The 13,471-nt window shown below is 46.1% G+C and overlaps 1 long non-coding RNA gene and 1 other non-coding gene across 2 annotated transcripts; both read left to right on the top strand.

The window, feature by feature from the left end:
• Nucleotides 1-350: 350 nt before the first annotated feature.
• LOC119778097 lies at nt 351-514 on the top strand. The gene has a single exon (XR_005280017.1). It is a non-coding gene; the product is annotated as a U1 spliceosomal RNA (small nuclear RNA).
• Nucleotides 515-990: 476 nt separating this feature from the next.
• On the top strand, nt 991-4,103 carry LOC119778094. The gene is made up of 5 exons (XR_005280016.1): nt 991-1,076; nt 1,174-1,424; nt 1,534-1,881; nt 2,012-2,192; nt 2,259-4,103. It is a non-coding gene; the product is annotated as an uncharacterized LOC119778094 (long non-coding RNA).
• Nucleotides 4,104-13,471: the final 9,368 nt, after the last annotated feature.

Genomic DNA, 13,471 nt, shown 5'->3' with positions numbered 1-13,471 from the left:
TCCTCCTGACTGCGGCAGCCGGGCGCTGCGGCAGGTTAAGCGGTGAGGGGGGGGGACCTGTGATTGACACTCCATCAGACGCTCCTCTGGCTGTGATTGGTTGTTTTGACTCGTCCCGAATTATTCTTTCCAGATTGAAATACAGGCAGTATGCGGGACCAATTGAATCAGTTTTTTTCACAGGTTACATATCACATGTACTGCTGCCTGGGCATAGGGACAGTTTTAGCCAATATGACAAAAAAGTGATTTTTAAAAACTTACAGACTTCAGCTTTAACGGGGTGTTGCTACCGTTAGTCACTGAAGTGTGTTTGTGAAATGAATCCCGGTGTGTGAGCTGAGCAACTCATACTTACCTGGCAGGGGAGATACCATGATCAAGAAGGTGGTTCACCCAGGGTGAGGCTCAGCCATTGCACTCCGGTTGTGCTGACCCCTGCGAATTCCCCAAATGTGGGAATCTCGACTGCATAATTTCTGGTAGTGGGGGACTGCGTTCGCGCTCTCCCCTGATAATCTGTTCAAGATAATGAAGACTTTTCTAAAACGGTAAAGCTGTTTCAGAATATTTAATCAGTTGCTGATGTATCATATAGCTTCACTTTGAATCAAAGTCCAATGTAATGTCATTTATAATCAAAGAATATTGAATATTTACCATTAATTGATATATGATAACATACTTAAAAGCTACTTAATAGACTACTCATCTTCTATGAACACCTTCTATGTTTTGCTTGTCTGCATTGTATTTGCCAAGAAATTTAACCGAAGTAAAAGTTTAAAAACACCAGTGACCTATATTTCCAGTGTCCAAATGAAGCACTTTAGGAAATACATTTATGAGAAGGAGCAAATAAGTGTTTGGAAAAATATAAAATACACATAACTAAAAAAAACTAAACTAATTGTTCCTTTTTTTTTTTTACTTCTGATATGATGAGTGTTAAAAGGATAATCTGTTTTTTAGTTTACTTACTGTTGGGCAGCAGGTGGTCAGCGTCTCAGAGCTTTGTCCTCCTCCATGGTCCATGCATGAGGTGGAGATGGTGACAGCTTGTCACTGTGTGGAAGGTAAGTTATAGAGTCATTTTAATTTAGGGAAATATGCTTTCCAAGTCCTGTGTATGTTTACAGTATTTTCCTTATTATTTCTTTTGGCTTGATCCAGTCAAAAGGGTCACAGTCACAGGAAAACTGAGCCCACAAATGAAGCCCAAGACCCCCCCCCCCCCCCCCCCCCCCATATGGAGCAGAGACAGATCCTATCCTCCCCACAGTCCAAGCCGCGCTACATTAAAAAATAAATACAAATCAAGTGTCAGACAGCAGCCTGAGAATGCAGGTATACCACCCACCATGTCTCCTCCTCCACCTCAGCGTGTGGATAATCCACTGCAAGCAACTCCTGGTGACCCTGATGTGAGTTGCATTTATAATGAATAAAAATCAGTCAAAAGTCTTTATTAATTTAAACCCCATAAAATGAGGCAACGTTGACAATAGTTATGCAGATGTGTTTGTGTTACAGGCGGATTTAGAAGCCTTTGAAAACCCTAACAACATTCCTACAGGAGACTTTTCATCGTTGAAGGACACCGAGAGGGGTCTGTTCACCCCTCTTCAGACTTACAAAGACGTCACCAGATTCTGCAAGAGAAGAAGGTTGTTGAAGTCTGATAGGATGTGGTTTTATCCTCGAGAACCTTTAGCCTTTGCAGGAGGCGCTCTGCCAGTAGCACAGTTGTTTTTTCATAGCCCTGTCTTTCTGTGATGCCCTGTGGGAGTCTGGAGATGCTCCCTGAAGTGTCCTCATGGGGATGACTGTGTTGGGAAGGGGTGCAACGTGTTCCTGTATAAGTCAGGCTACCACCAGAGGGTATAACTCACTTCTGTTTTGATGTAAAAGTATTATAACTCAATAATAGATCCATTCTGTCTGAATATGCTAAAGCTTTCCTGCATTTTAAGACCTCTCTTGTTGGTTTCTCCACTGATATGTACTCCAGGTACATCACATTTTTGATATATCAAAATGCTGACGGAGGCCTTATGTTGAGGGCTCTGCGCAAAGGCAGCAAGGAGCAGGGAAGGAGCCACTGTGGAAAGATGGCTTGCATGGGATCCAACCATTCTACTGCAGCTCAGTGAGGCTCATCAGGCTGTGTTCCCAGCTATCCTCACCAGCAAGTAAGTTCACGCTGCAATGTGACCATGTTTCCTTCTTCTAAATATTGATAAACTTATATTCAACAGGCGTGGCATGGACAAGAAGATGGTGCGTCTCCTGCAGGACCGGACAGAAGGAAAGGAGGCAGATCCAGGAGAACCATGTGGGGAGTACCTCCATCGTCTGGATCTCTAGACCACACTGCTCATGTCCAGAGGGATGGTTGGTGTGTATGGCCATACTTTCCAGCCTCCACCTCCTCAGAGAGAGCATCCATCAGCTCCTCTCTTGTGCCATGCCTTTCTGCTGGCAGAGGCTGAAAATGGGCAGGACTGCAGGAACCAGATCCTCTCCACTTTTGGCACTGTGCTGAAAATGGATTTCACCAAGTATGTAAACCAAAACACAACGCTACACTAAAAAAATGGGATTTAAAAATACAATAAATAAAAAAATAAAAAGACAGGGAAAATAAGCCACATTTGTTGTTCTGTAGAAAGTAGGGAAGATTAAACTACTAACATGGGATTTTTTTTTTACATCTAAAGCTCTTCTAGGTAGTAAAGAAGCTTTCTGGTGAAGGTCGGAACTCAACTGAATGGTTCACCAGCATCGGAAACCAGCACTCACAGATTGTCTCTTTTGTGCTGACTTGTGAGGAATCCAAGAAGAAGCTGGAGCCAATGTGCAGCGGATTGATGGAGAGGGACAATCTGGCTGGTCAACCTGTCCTGAGCATCCTGTACATGGACCATGGATGCTGTCGTACTCGGAGACCAACAGCAGTGGAAACCTTATTCCAGCCTTGGAAGGAGAACTTTGGTACAGTAGACTCCCCTAATGTCGAGTCTACCATATCAAAGTGCTATTTTGTCTACAGTTGAAGGTAGACTATGTTCACATTTGATTTTCTGAATGCTCACCTTGGGAATGTGGGGCCATGGGGGAGTGTTGGTCTAGTGATTAGAGCAGTGCCATTGTGCTCTGAGAAGGATGCAAGTATCCTGTTTGATCCTCACTGAGATAAACCCTTAACCCCACACAGCTTCCCGGACGCCGCACAATGGCAGCCCACTGCTCCCCTAGGAGATGGGTTAAATGCAGAGAGAGAATTTCCCCATTGTGGGACAATGGGGAAATATACAGTGATTTTTTTGGGGGGAATTTAAGCGTCACCTGTTGCCATAATTTCTGATAATCAGCTGTTTCTAAATCACAAATAATGAACTGTTTGGTTACTCAAAATTTCTTGATGGTCAGAATTATAGTGATTTAAAGTTGTAGGTACGCATTATAGGAACACCTGGAAAAAGAACCACTGAAGTCACAAAAGATGTACAAGGAGAATCCCTAAATAGTGTTTGAAATGTTTTAATTATAAAAACTGTTAATAAAAAGAAAAAGCACTACTAAATTTATAATAAAAAAACATAAAAATATACTTGAAATTGAGCTATTAAAAAATGATTTAAATGCATAAATTAAAAAAGCAGTGAAGTCAGGAGATGTTTGCCAGGAAGAATCTTTAATAACATTTAAAAGTATGCTTGATTTAGAAGTATAAAAACCATTTACATTAACACAAACTGTGATACTGTACAAGTCAGAAAATATTTAAAGGAAGAACCATATATATAAAGTATAAAAACTATGTGGGTAGAAAAAGTACTATTGTGTCAATAAATATATAAAAGAACCATAAATATATGTTTGAAAGTATGAAAAAAAAAAAACTTATGACAACTATGTAAAATGACAAAAGTTCTACTAGAAAGGTTGGAGAAATATATAGAATGAAGAACCATAAATAGTATTTTTAAATATGTCTGAACTTGATCAATAAAAACTATATACATTAAATAAACACTGATAAACTACTACAAACTGATTGTCCAAAGTCATGGTGCCGGCGCATCCACAACAAAGGTAAAATATTAGAGTTTCATATACTCTGTGATGCTGACCTTTTGGTGATATCGTTTTTATAGGGCAGAATTACTTTAAAAAATATATTTTTTATAATATATTGTCTCGTCAGCCAGTGCCTGTGAAGGGCCAGAAGCTTCGGGATCACCTGCTAGAGCAGCTGCATGGTTGGCCAGCCATGTCAGAGGCTGAAATGGAGGAGGAGGATGGAGAAAGCCCAGGTAAAGGTTTGAGAAGGTTGAGGGAACAGGAGGGTTGACAGGAGGTTTATCGATATTTGGAGTCTGCTGTGAAGGCGGGTTGGTGGGCATTATTAAACTGGTCCTGCCTTTTAGATCTTCAGTTCCTGCTGTGCTGGGTGTGGGCTCATACGTCATCTGCGGGTAGGCTGGTGTAGGGAGGACAGCAGGCTGATGAGGTGCTGGAGGAAGGTCTGCTGATGAAATGGACTGCAGTTTATGATGGAGGAGGACTGCAGGGTGGCATTTGTGTTGAGGATCCGCTCCTGCTGCTGTATGAAGTCACGAACTGATTTCGCGTTTATTTTTGCAGAGGGTTCCCAGTTCTGCTCAAGATCGGGTCCTCCACCAAAACGCGGTGCTGGATTAAAAGTTTTTCTGAGCCTGGTGCATACATCAAGGGAAATGTACAGGGCAGCAGCTGTAAGTAGTATTAAAAATATGTTTAAAGTATAAAAGGTATGTAAATAAATACAGGGAATGTACTATTAAATAAGTCAGGAAATATTTACAATAAAGAACTATGTAAATTTGCTTGAAATAGTATAAAAATAAAATACTAAAATGGTTAGCGAAATATTTACAAAGAATAACCATAGATACTACTTTAAACATGTCTGAAATTGAACAATAAAAACTATATACATTAAAATACTAATATACTGCAAACTAATTACCCAAAGTCAGTGCTCTAGCTCATCCACAACAGAGATAAAATGTTCGTAGCTTTCATATACTCTGTGATCCAGAACTTTAGATGATGACATCATCTTTATTGGGCAGAATTACTTCTTTTTATATTTTTTATGGCCCTGTAGGGGTTGGCCACAGACTGAACAAAGAGGCAACTTGTCCACTTTGTGCATCTTCGATCCCATTGCTGTGAGATCTTGCTTCATCTTGTGCTTGTACAGTGTGGCTCTTGACCAGTTTGGCTCTTTATCAGTTCTCCGAGGAGCACTGATTGTCTCTTCAGCTGGTGCAGGTGAAGAGACAATCTGCTGTGAAGAGGGGTTGGTGGGCATTATCAAATTGGTCCTGCCTTTTAGAACTTTAGTTCCTGCTGTGCTGGGTGTGTGCTCATACGTCATCTGTGGGTAGGCTGGTATAGGGAGGACAGCAGGCTGATGATGGAGGAGGGCTGCAGGGTGGCATTTGTGTTGAGGATCCGCTCCTGCTGCTGTATGAAGTCCCGAACTAATTTCGCGTTTATTTTTGGCAGAGGAATGCCAGCTCTAATCAGGATCGGGTCCTCCACCAAAACGCGGTGCTGGATCCTCTCATATGCCTTCAGGATGTTTTTTTTTTTTTTTCTGGGCTGGTGCTGCATGATCCCTGAGGCGCATTCAGCCACAGCAGCTTCACAAGAACATACATCAGTCCGTTGTTCTGTGCACTGACGTTGTGCTGTGCTGGCGCGTATCTTTTTGACATCTTTACTTTCTGGATCACAGCAGCGTCCACAAGGTCGTCCCGCTTTGTCCTGCAGTACAGCTTATTCCCCCATTGAGTCCTGTACCGCTGGCTGAACTTTTTGGGCTGCTTGTCATGCTCCTCCACTTCATTCCACGCCTCCAGGATGCTGTTTCTCTGCTGGGTGCTGAGCGACAGCTTTTCGTCAGTCAGACTAATGTCGATCAGCACCGAACAGAATTTCTCCAGCTGCTGATACCCAGGAAGGGTGCTGGGACCACAGACATCTTCCTGTCCAAAGAGAAACACAGAAATGTTAGATCCTTTTCATGCTTTAATTCTGTTTACTGTTGCATATAATTTGACTTCTGCTTCTTTTGTCAAATGAAACCGCCCATATTTGCTCATGTTAAGCCGTTTAGTTACAGAACTTCAGGCATAAAATAAACGGCATTGGGAAACTACTGAACAGCTACTTACAAAGGCTGGAGGTTGAAGGGTCGCTGTCTCTGTACTGGTGAGCATGATGTGAGGCGGAGCAGAAACCAGGATGTCACTCGAGGTCTCTGGGTCGCTTTCATAAGCCTCGTCTGGTTCCAGTTGCCCAGGTTCAACCACCTCCTCATCAGGATCAGGACCATGATGTCCTTAAAGGAGAAGGGGGCAGATTCCCCTGTACTCTGGCTGAAGAGGTATTCCAGCCCGAGCAGCTCAGCAGAGGTGACATCAGCAGGAGCGTGAAAGTTTGTCCACAGGCTCTCCAAACAGGTGCCGATAGTTGTTGTTGAGGCGAGCCATAAGAGGCGCAGAGTAGGTGCTGCGTCGCTGTCCTTTAACCCCAAACAGAGCTTGAGAGCGACGGTCTGCGTTCCATCTCGCATTGCCACTGAGCAGGTAAACCTGATAAGGCCGTGCTGCAGAGTGAGGACCTGAAAATAAAAACCACAGGGAGAAAATATTAAGAACATTTTAATTAATCACTTCATGCTAAGATTTTTCCCATTAGAGCTGCATACCAGAAATCATGCTTGGCAGCGATTTGTGGAATCCAATCCAGGCTGTTGCTCCCACGCACACGTTTGTAGTAGCGCAGGTCAACGTTAATAGTTGTGCCTGCCACCCTGTACATGTTTAGGTCTGGTGGATCCTTGATGCACTATAAATGCCGCTGCTGTGCTGCCCACACTGTACAAAGAGGCAACTTGTCCACTTTGTGTATTTTCGATCCCATTACTGTAAGATCTTCCTTCAACTTAGGCTTGTACAGTGTGGCTCTTCACCAGTTTGGCTCTTTATCAGTTCTACAAGGAGCACTGATTGTCTCTTCAGCTGGTGCAGCTGAAGAGACAATCAGTGCTGTGAAGGGGGGTTGGTGGGCATTATTAAACTGGTCCTGCCTTTTAGAATTTTAGTTCCTGCTGTGCTGGGTGTGGGCTCATATGTTATCTGTGGGTAGGCTGGTGTAGGGAGGACAGCAGGCTGATGAGGTGCTGGAGGAAAGTGTGCTGAGGAAATGGACTGCAGTTAATGGATGATGGAGGAGGGCTGCAGGGTGGCATTTGTGTTCAGGATCCGCCCCCGCCGCTGTATGAAGTCCCGAACTGATTTGATGTTTATTTTTGCCAGAGGGATCCCAGCTCTGCTCAGGACCGGGTCCTCCACCAAAACGCGGTGCTGGATCCTCTCATATGCCTTCAGGATATTCTTTTTTTCGGGGCTGGTGCTGCGTGATCCCTGAGGCGGATTCAGCTACAGCAGCTTTACAAGGACATACATCAGTCTGTTGTTGTTGGCGCTGATATCCAGGAGGCTGCTCCTCTGCTTGGTGCTGCGCAATAACTTTTTGTCAGTCAGGCCGACATCTGTCTGGACAGGGCGATGTCTGTGGTCTCAATCCTGTTCAGTGCAAACAGAAAAACACAAATGTTGAATCTGTTGCATGCTTTCTTCATTTAGTTAACTGTTTAATTTCATTACACTTTTTCTTGGTTTTCAAATGAAACCACCCATTTTTGCTCATTTAAAACTGTTTAAGTATAGAATTTGAAGCATAAAGTAAAACGTATTGGAAAACGAAAGTTACGTATGTAACTACGGTTCTATGAATCCCAGATGACCCTCTTAGCTGAGACAATAGCCATCAGGAAAACAGTCTTGCAGGAAAGCCACCTGAGTTATGCTTGTGCCAAAGGCTCGAATTGAGGGTGGCACAGAGCTGTGAGAATGCCAGAGCCCAATCTGGGGCTTGTGGAGCCGGCCGCTGGCAAAACCTATGAGCACTACGCAGAAAAAGTGAAACCAGTTCATGGCGCCCCACTGTACAGTTTTCAACAGATCGGTGAAGACATGAAATTGCTGCAACATACACTTTAAGGGTCGAAGGAGAGCGGCCCTTATCAAGGAGAGACTGGAGGAACTCCCAAGATAGTGGGTACGGAGCAGGAAACCGGATTCTCATTGTGGGCAGAGCACCACTGAGAAAAGAGGCGCCATCTGTTAGCATACTGCAGCCGAGTAGAGGGCGCCCTAGCACTCAATATGGTGTATCTCACGGTGTCTGAACACCCAGTCAGCCTCCTAGGGGCCATGCCCACAGCTGGAGACATTGAGGGTTGGGGTGCCATATCTGTCCTCCCAACTGAGACAGCAGATCCCTCCTTGCTGGAAGACGCCATGGAGTACCGTGACACAGACTCCAAAGCAGCGGGAAACACGGCCGCACTGGCCAGAACGGAACTACCAGCAACACTCTGTGGCCCTAATCGAGAACCCTCCGTAGAGTCGGCCAAATCAGCAAGAGGGGTGGAAAGGCATACAGGAGAACCTGAGGCCATGGATGAGCCAGTGCGTCCTGGCCCAGTGCGCCCGCCATCCCGGTTAGGGAATACCATAGGGGGAACAGATCTACTTCTGCCTGCCCAAAGAGGTTCCAGATTATGCGCACTACGTCATGGTGAAGAGACTACTCTCCCGGAGTAGGTGCCTGGCGGGATAGAGAGTCCGCAACCTGGTTCTGCTGTCCTGGCAGATACGCTGGGCGCAGGGTACACAGACGGGGAAACGCCCATTCCAGGAGATCTCTCGACACCCTCAAGAGACGTGCTGACCTGGTGCCTCCTTGGTAGTTTATATGATAAACAACAGAGGTGTTGTTCGTCCGAATCAGCACATGCCTTCCCTCTAGGTGGGGCAGAAGGCACCTGGGGGCCATGTGCACAGCCCGCAGTTCCAGCACATTTATGTGTTCGGTGTGCTCCCTTGGGTCCCAGAGACCCTGAACAGCTCTGTGTTGCCACACAGCACCCCAGCCCATGAGGCTAGCATCCTTGGTGACCACTTCCCTTTGACACACTACTAGCCCCATTGGAACACCACTGGACAAAAGGGTCCCGCCTCGCCAAGGAGCTAGGGCATGGAGGCACCTCCTGGTCACCATCAGTCTGCGATGCCTGTGCAGCCTGGCATCTAGGCGAAAGCTGTTGAGCCATCTCTGCAAAGGAGGCAGAAGGAGCAGCCCTAAGGGCACGACACGGGTGACTGATGTCAGTTTGCCCAGCATTCGCAGGAAGATGATGTAGGGAAACTCCCTGCCCAGTCTGAATCCACCGACAAGCTGGAGTATGTCGTCCACCCTGTGAACAGATGTACAGTTCATCATGGTAGTGGAGTCCAGATGCATCCCAAGAAAGGTGGTTGTCTGAGATGGAACCAGACAACTCTTTGCCGAATTGACTTTGAGGGGCGAAATCGCTTCCGTCACCAGTTCAAAACAAAACAGCACGAAGCTGTAGGTAAAATGGTGAGAAAAAGCCATGAGCCGGGAGAGGGGGCGCGGACGCTACCATCACAAGCAAACAAACTAACTTACCTTCCGTAATCCTCAGAATCGACCCGTTACAGCCCTGGGAGGGCGGAGAATAACCGCAACTCCAGTCAACAAGAGACAGGGGCTTTAAACAACGGGGAAGCTAGCAAACTGCTTGCAAGAAGAAAATAGGAGCAGAGCAAAGGATGACACCAGGCTATATAGCTTCTGAGTGGCCATCCGGTGTCACAGGTGTAACTCTGTTGGTATGCCCGAAGGGAACATTCTGTGCTTTCAGCACCGCCCTCTGGCGGTCAGTAGGGATGAAATAAAACTACTGAACAGTGACTTACAAAGGCTGGAGGTTGAAAGATCGCGGTCCGGGCACTGGTGAGTGTGATGTGAGGCAGAGCAGAAACCAGGATGTCACCCGAGGTCTCTGGGTCGCTCTTGGCCTCGTTGATCAGCTTTTCCTTTTTAGTTTTCATACCAGGTGTTTTGAAGAGGTTGACCCCGCTCTCATCCAGCCCTGCATTGCCTTTCACTTCCTCAGTGGCCTTTATGGACTCTTCGGATGTCTTAACTTAATGTTGAGTGTGGCTCTTTGGACATGAAGTTTAACTTGATTACTGGTTTTGTATATGTGGCACCCCCGAGAGGTGTGATCATCCAAAAACCACAAAACAAAAGAGACTGCGGTGATTGTGAGCAGAGCCCTAAAAACTTTAATAAATAAAAGTCCAATAAAAAAGATAAAAAGATAGGTTAAAAGGAAAAAGATAAAAGAAAATAAAAATGCAGGCGATCAAGAGCAGCAGAGTAATGGAGCAGTCTGTTAAAAGGTGCGCACGATGGAGGGCACGGTCCACCCCAGCGCTGGATCCTCCTTCCGGCACGCTGCGCGTGTGGGCCTCTCCAGCATAGCTGGCCTAAGCGAGGTCTCCTCAAACATTATAAAGGCTGGAGGTTGAACGGTCGCTGTCTCTGTACTGGTGAGCATTATGTGAGGCGGAGCAGAAACCAGGATGTCACCCGAGTTCTCTGGGTCGCTCTCATAAGCCTCGTCTGGTTCCGGTTGCCCAGGTTCAACCACCTCCTCATCAGGATCAGGACCATGATGTCCTTAAAGGAGAAGGGGGCAGATTCCCCTGTACTCTGGCTGAAGAGGTATTCCAGCCCGAGCAGCTCAGCAGAGGTGACATCAGCAGGAGCGTGAAAGTTTGTCCACAGGCTCTCCAAACAGGAGCTGATTGCTATTGTTGAGGCGAGCCATAAGAGGCGCAGAGTAGGTGCTGAGTCGCTGTCCTTTAACACCAAACACAGCTTGAGAGCGACGGTCTGCGTTCCAGCTCGCATTGCCACTGATCAGGTAAACCTGATAAGGCCGTGCTGCAGAGTGAGGACCTTAAAATAACCACAGGGAGAAAATATTAAGAACATTTTAATTAATCACTTCATGCTAAGATTTTTTCACACTACTGCTGCATACCAGGAATCTTGCTTGGCAGCGATTTGTGGAATCCCTCCAGGTTGTTGCTCCCACGCACACATTTGTAGTATGGCAGGTCAACGTTGTTGATGGTCGTTGTGTGAGCCACCCTGTACATGTGTTGGTCTGGTGGATCCTGGATGCACTCCAAATGTCGCTGCTGTGCCGGCCACTATTCGTCAATAGCCTCTGTAAATATGCATTGACACATATACAGTTGAGGTTAATTTTGACTCATTCTGAGCCTCGTTGGTCAGAATTTGCTTTTTAGTTTTCATACCAGGTGTTTTGAAGAGGCTAACCCCGCTCTCATCCAGCCCTGCAGGACCTTTCAGTTCCTCGATGGCCTTGTGGACCAGCCTGAATGTCTCCTGCGCTCCGAGTGTGACTCTTCGGACATGATGTTTCAGTTGATCCCTGGTGATGTACAGGCGAACAACATCCTCATCTGTCACAGACTCAAATGCCACCAGGTCCTTGGCTTTAATGGCCTGGATGAGGAGCTCCAGGTCGGACCGGTTGTATGCCAGAACTGCCCTGGCGATCGCAGACTTGAACGTGGCATATTTGCTGTGGGATTCTGTTCGGATGGCGGCGTCAAAACGATGAATCCAATGGAAGATATCGAGACGTACCACCATCCCGCTGTCCACCCAAGGCTGGAACAAGGTCTCCACTGCTGTTGGTCCCTGAGCACGACAGCAGCCACGGTCCACGTACAGGATGCTCGGGACAGGTTGGCCAGCCAGTTTGTATCTCTCCATCAATCCGCTGCACATTGGCTCCAGCTTCTCCTTGGATTCCTCACAAGTCAGCACAAAAAAGACGATCTGTGAGTGCTGGTTCAATGCTGGTGAACCACTCAGCTGAGTGCCGCCCTTCACCAGACAGCTTCTTTACTACCTAGAAGAGTATAAGATGAAAAAAATCTCATGTCAGTAGATTCTTCTTCCCTACTTTTAACAGAACAACAGAGTTGGGTTATAACAAAAAAAAAAAAAAACACATGTTCCTAATGTTTTTTTTGTTTGTTTTTTTAATTAATAGTATTTTTAATCCCATTTTATTTAAGTGTAGCGTCATGTTTTGGTTTACATACTTTCTTGGTGGAATCCGTTTTCAGCACAGTGCCAAAAGTGGACAGGATCTGGTTCCTGTAGTCCTGCACGTTTTTAGCCTCCGCTAGCAGAAAGGCATGGCACAAGAGAGGAGCTGATAGAAGCTCTCTCTGAGGAGGTGGAGGATAGAAAGTTTGGCCAAATGCACCAACGATCCCTTAAGGTTTCGCGACAGACATGAGCAGTGTGGTGTAGAGATCCAGACGATGGAGGTGCTCCTCCACATGGTTCTCCTGGATCTGCCTCCACACCTTCACCATGGTGTTTCCTTCTGTGCGGTCACGCAGAAGACGCACCACCTTCTTGTCCTCACCACACCTGTGGAGTGTATGTTTGTTAATGTTTAGGAGACTGTTTTGAAGAAGGAAACATGCCCCCATTCCAGTGTGTACTCCCTTGCTGGTGAGGATGGCGGGGAACATAGCCTGATGAGCCTCACTGAGCTGCTGTAAAATGGCTTGATCCCATGCAAGCCATCTTCCCACAGTGCTGTGCTGAGTCACGGTCCTTTAACACCAAACACAGCTTGAGAGTGACGGTCTGTGTTCCAGCTCGCATTGCCACTGATCAGGTAAACCTGTTAAGGCCGTGCTGCACAGTGAGGACCTTAAAATAACCACAGGGAGAAAATATTAAGAACATTTTAATTAATCATTTTATGCTTAGATTTTTCCCATTAGAGCTGCAGACCAGGAATCATGCTTGGCAGCGATTTGGCACACGTTTGGCACACGTTTGTAGTAGGGCAGGTCAACGTTAATAGTTGTGTGTGCCACCCTGTACATGTGTTGGTCTGGTGGATCCTGGATGCACTCCAAATGCTGCTGCTGTGCTGCCCTCATTTCGTCAATAGCCTCTGTAAATATACATCAACACATAAATATTTGAAGTTAATTTGACTCATTCTTGGCCTCGTCGGTCAGCTTTTCCTTTTTAGTTTTCATTCAAGGTGTTTTGAAGAGGTTAACCCCACTCTCATCCAGCCCTGCATTGCCTTTCACTTCCTCAGTGGCCTTTATGGACTCGTCGGATGTCTTAACTTAATGTTGAGTGTGGCTCTTTGGACATTACGTTTAAGTTGATTACTGGTTATGTATAAACGGACAACATCCTCATCTGTCACAGACTCGAACGCCACCGGGTCCTTAGCTTTGATGGCCCGTATGAAGAGCTCCAAGTCCGATCGGTTGTAGCCCAGAACGCCCCAGCGATTGCGGACTTGAAAGTAGCGTACTTGCTATGGGATTCTGTGCGGATAACTCTGTCAAAACGGTGAATTCAGTGGAAGATGTCAGCAGTCATGGTCCAC

This window comes from Cyprinodon tularosa, unplaced genomic scaffold, assembly GCF_016077235.1.
Source record: "Cyprinodon tularosa strain WSP-4 unplaced genomic scaffold, ASM1607723v1 ctg13, whole genome shotgun sequence".
NCBI lineage: Eukaryota > Metazoa > Chordata > Actinopteri > Cyprinodontiformes > Cyprinodontidae > Cyprinodon > Cyprinodon tularosa.
This window is presented reverse-complemented; position numbering and strand designations above follow the sequence as displayed.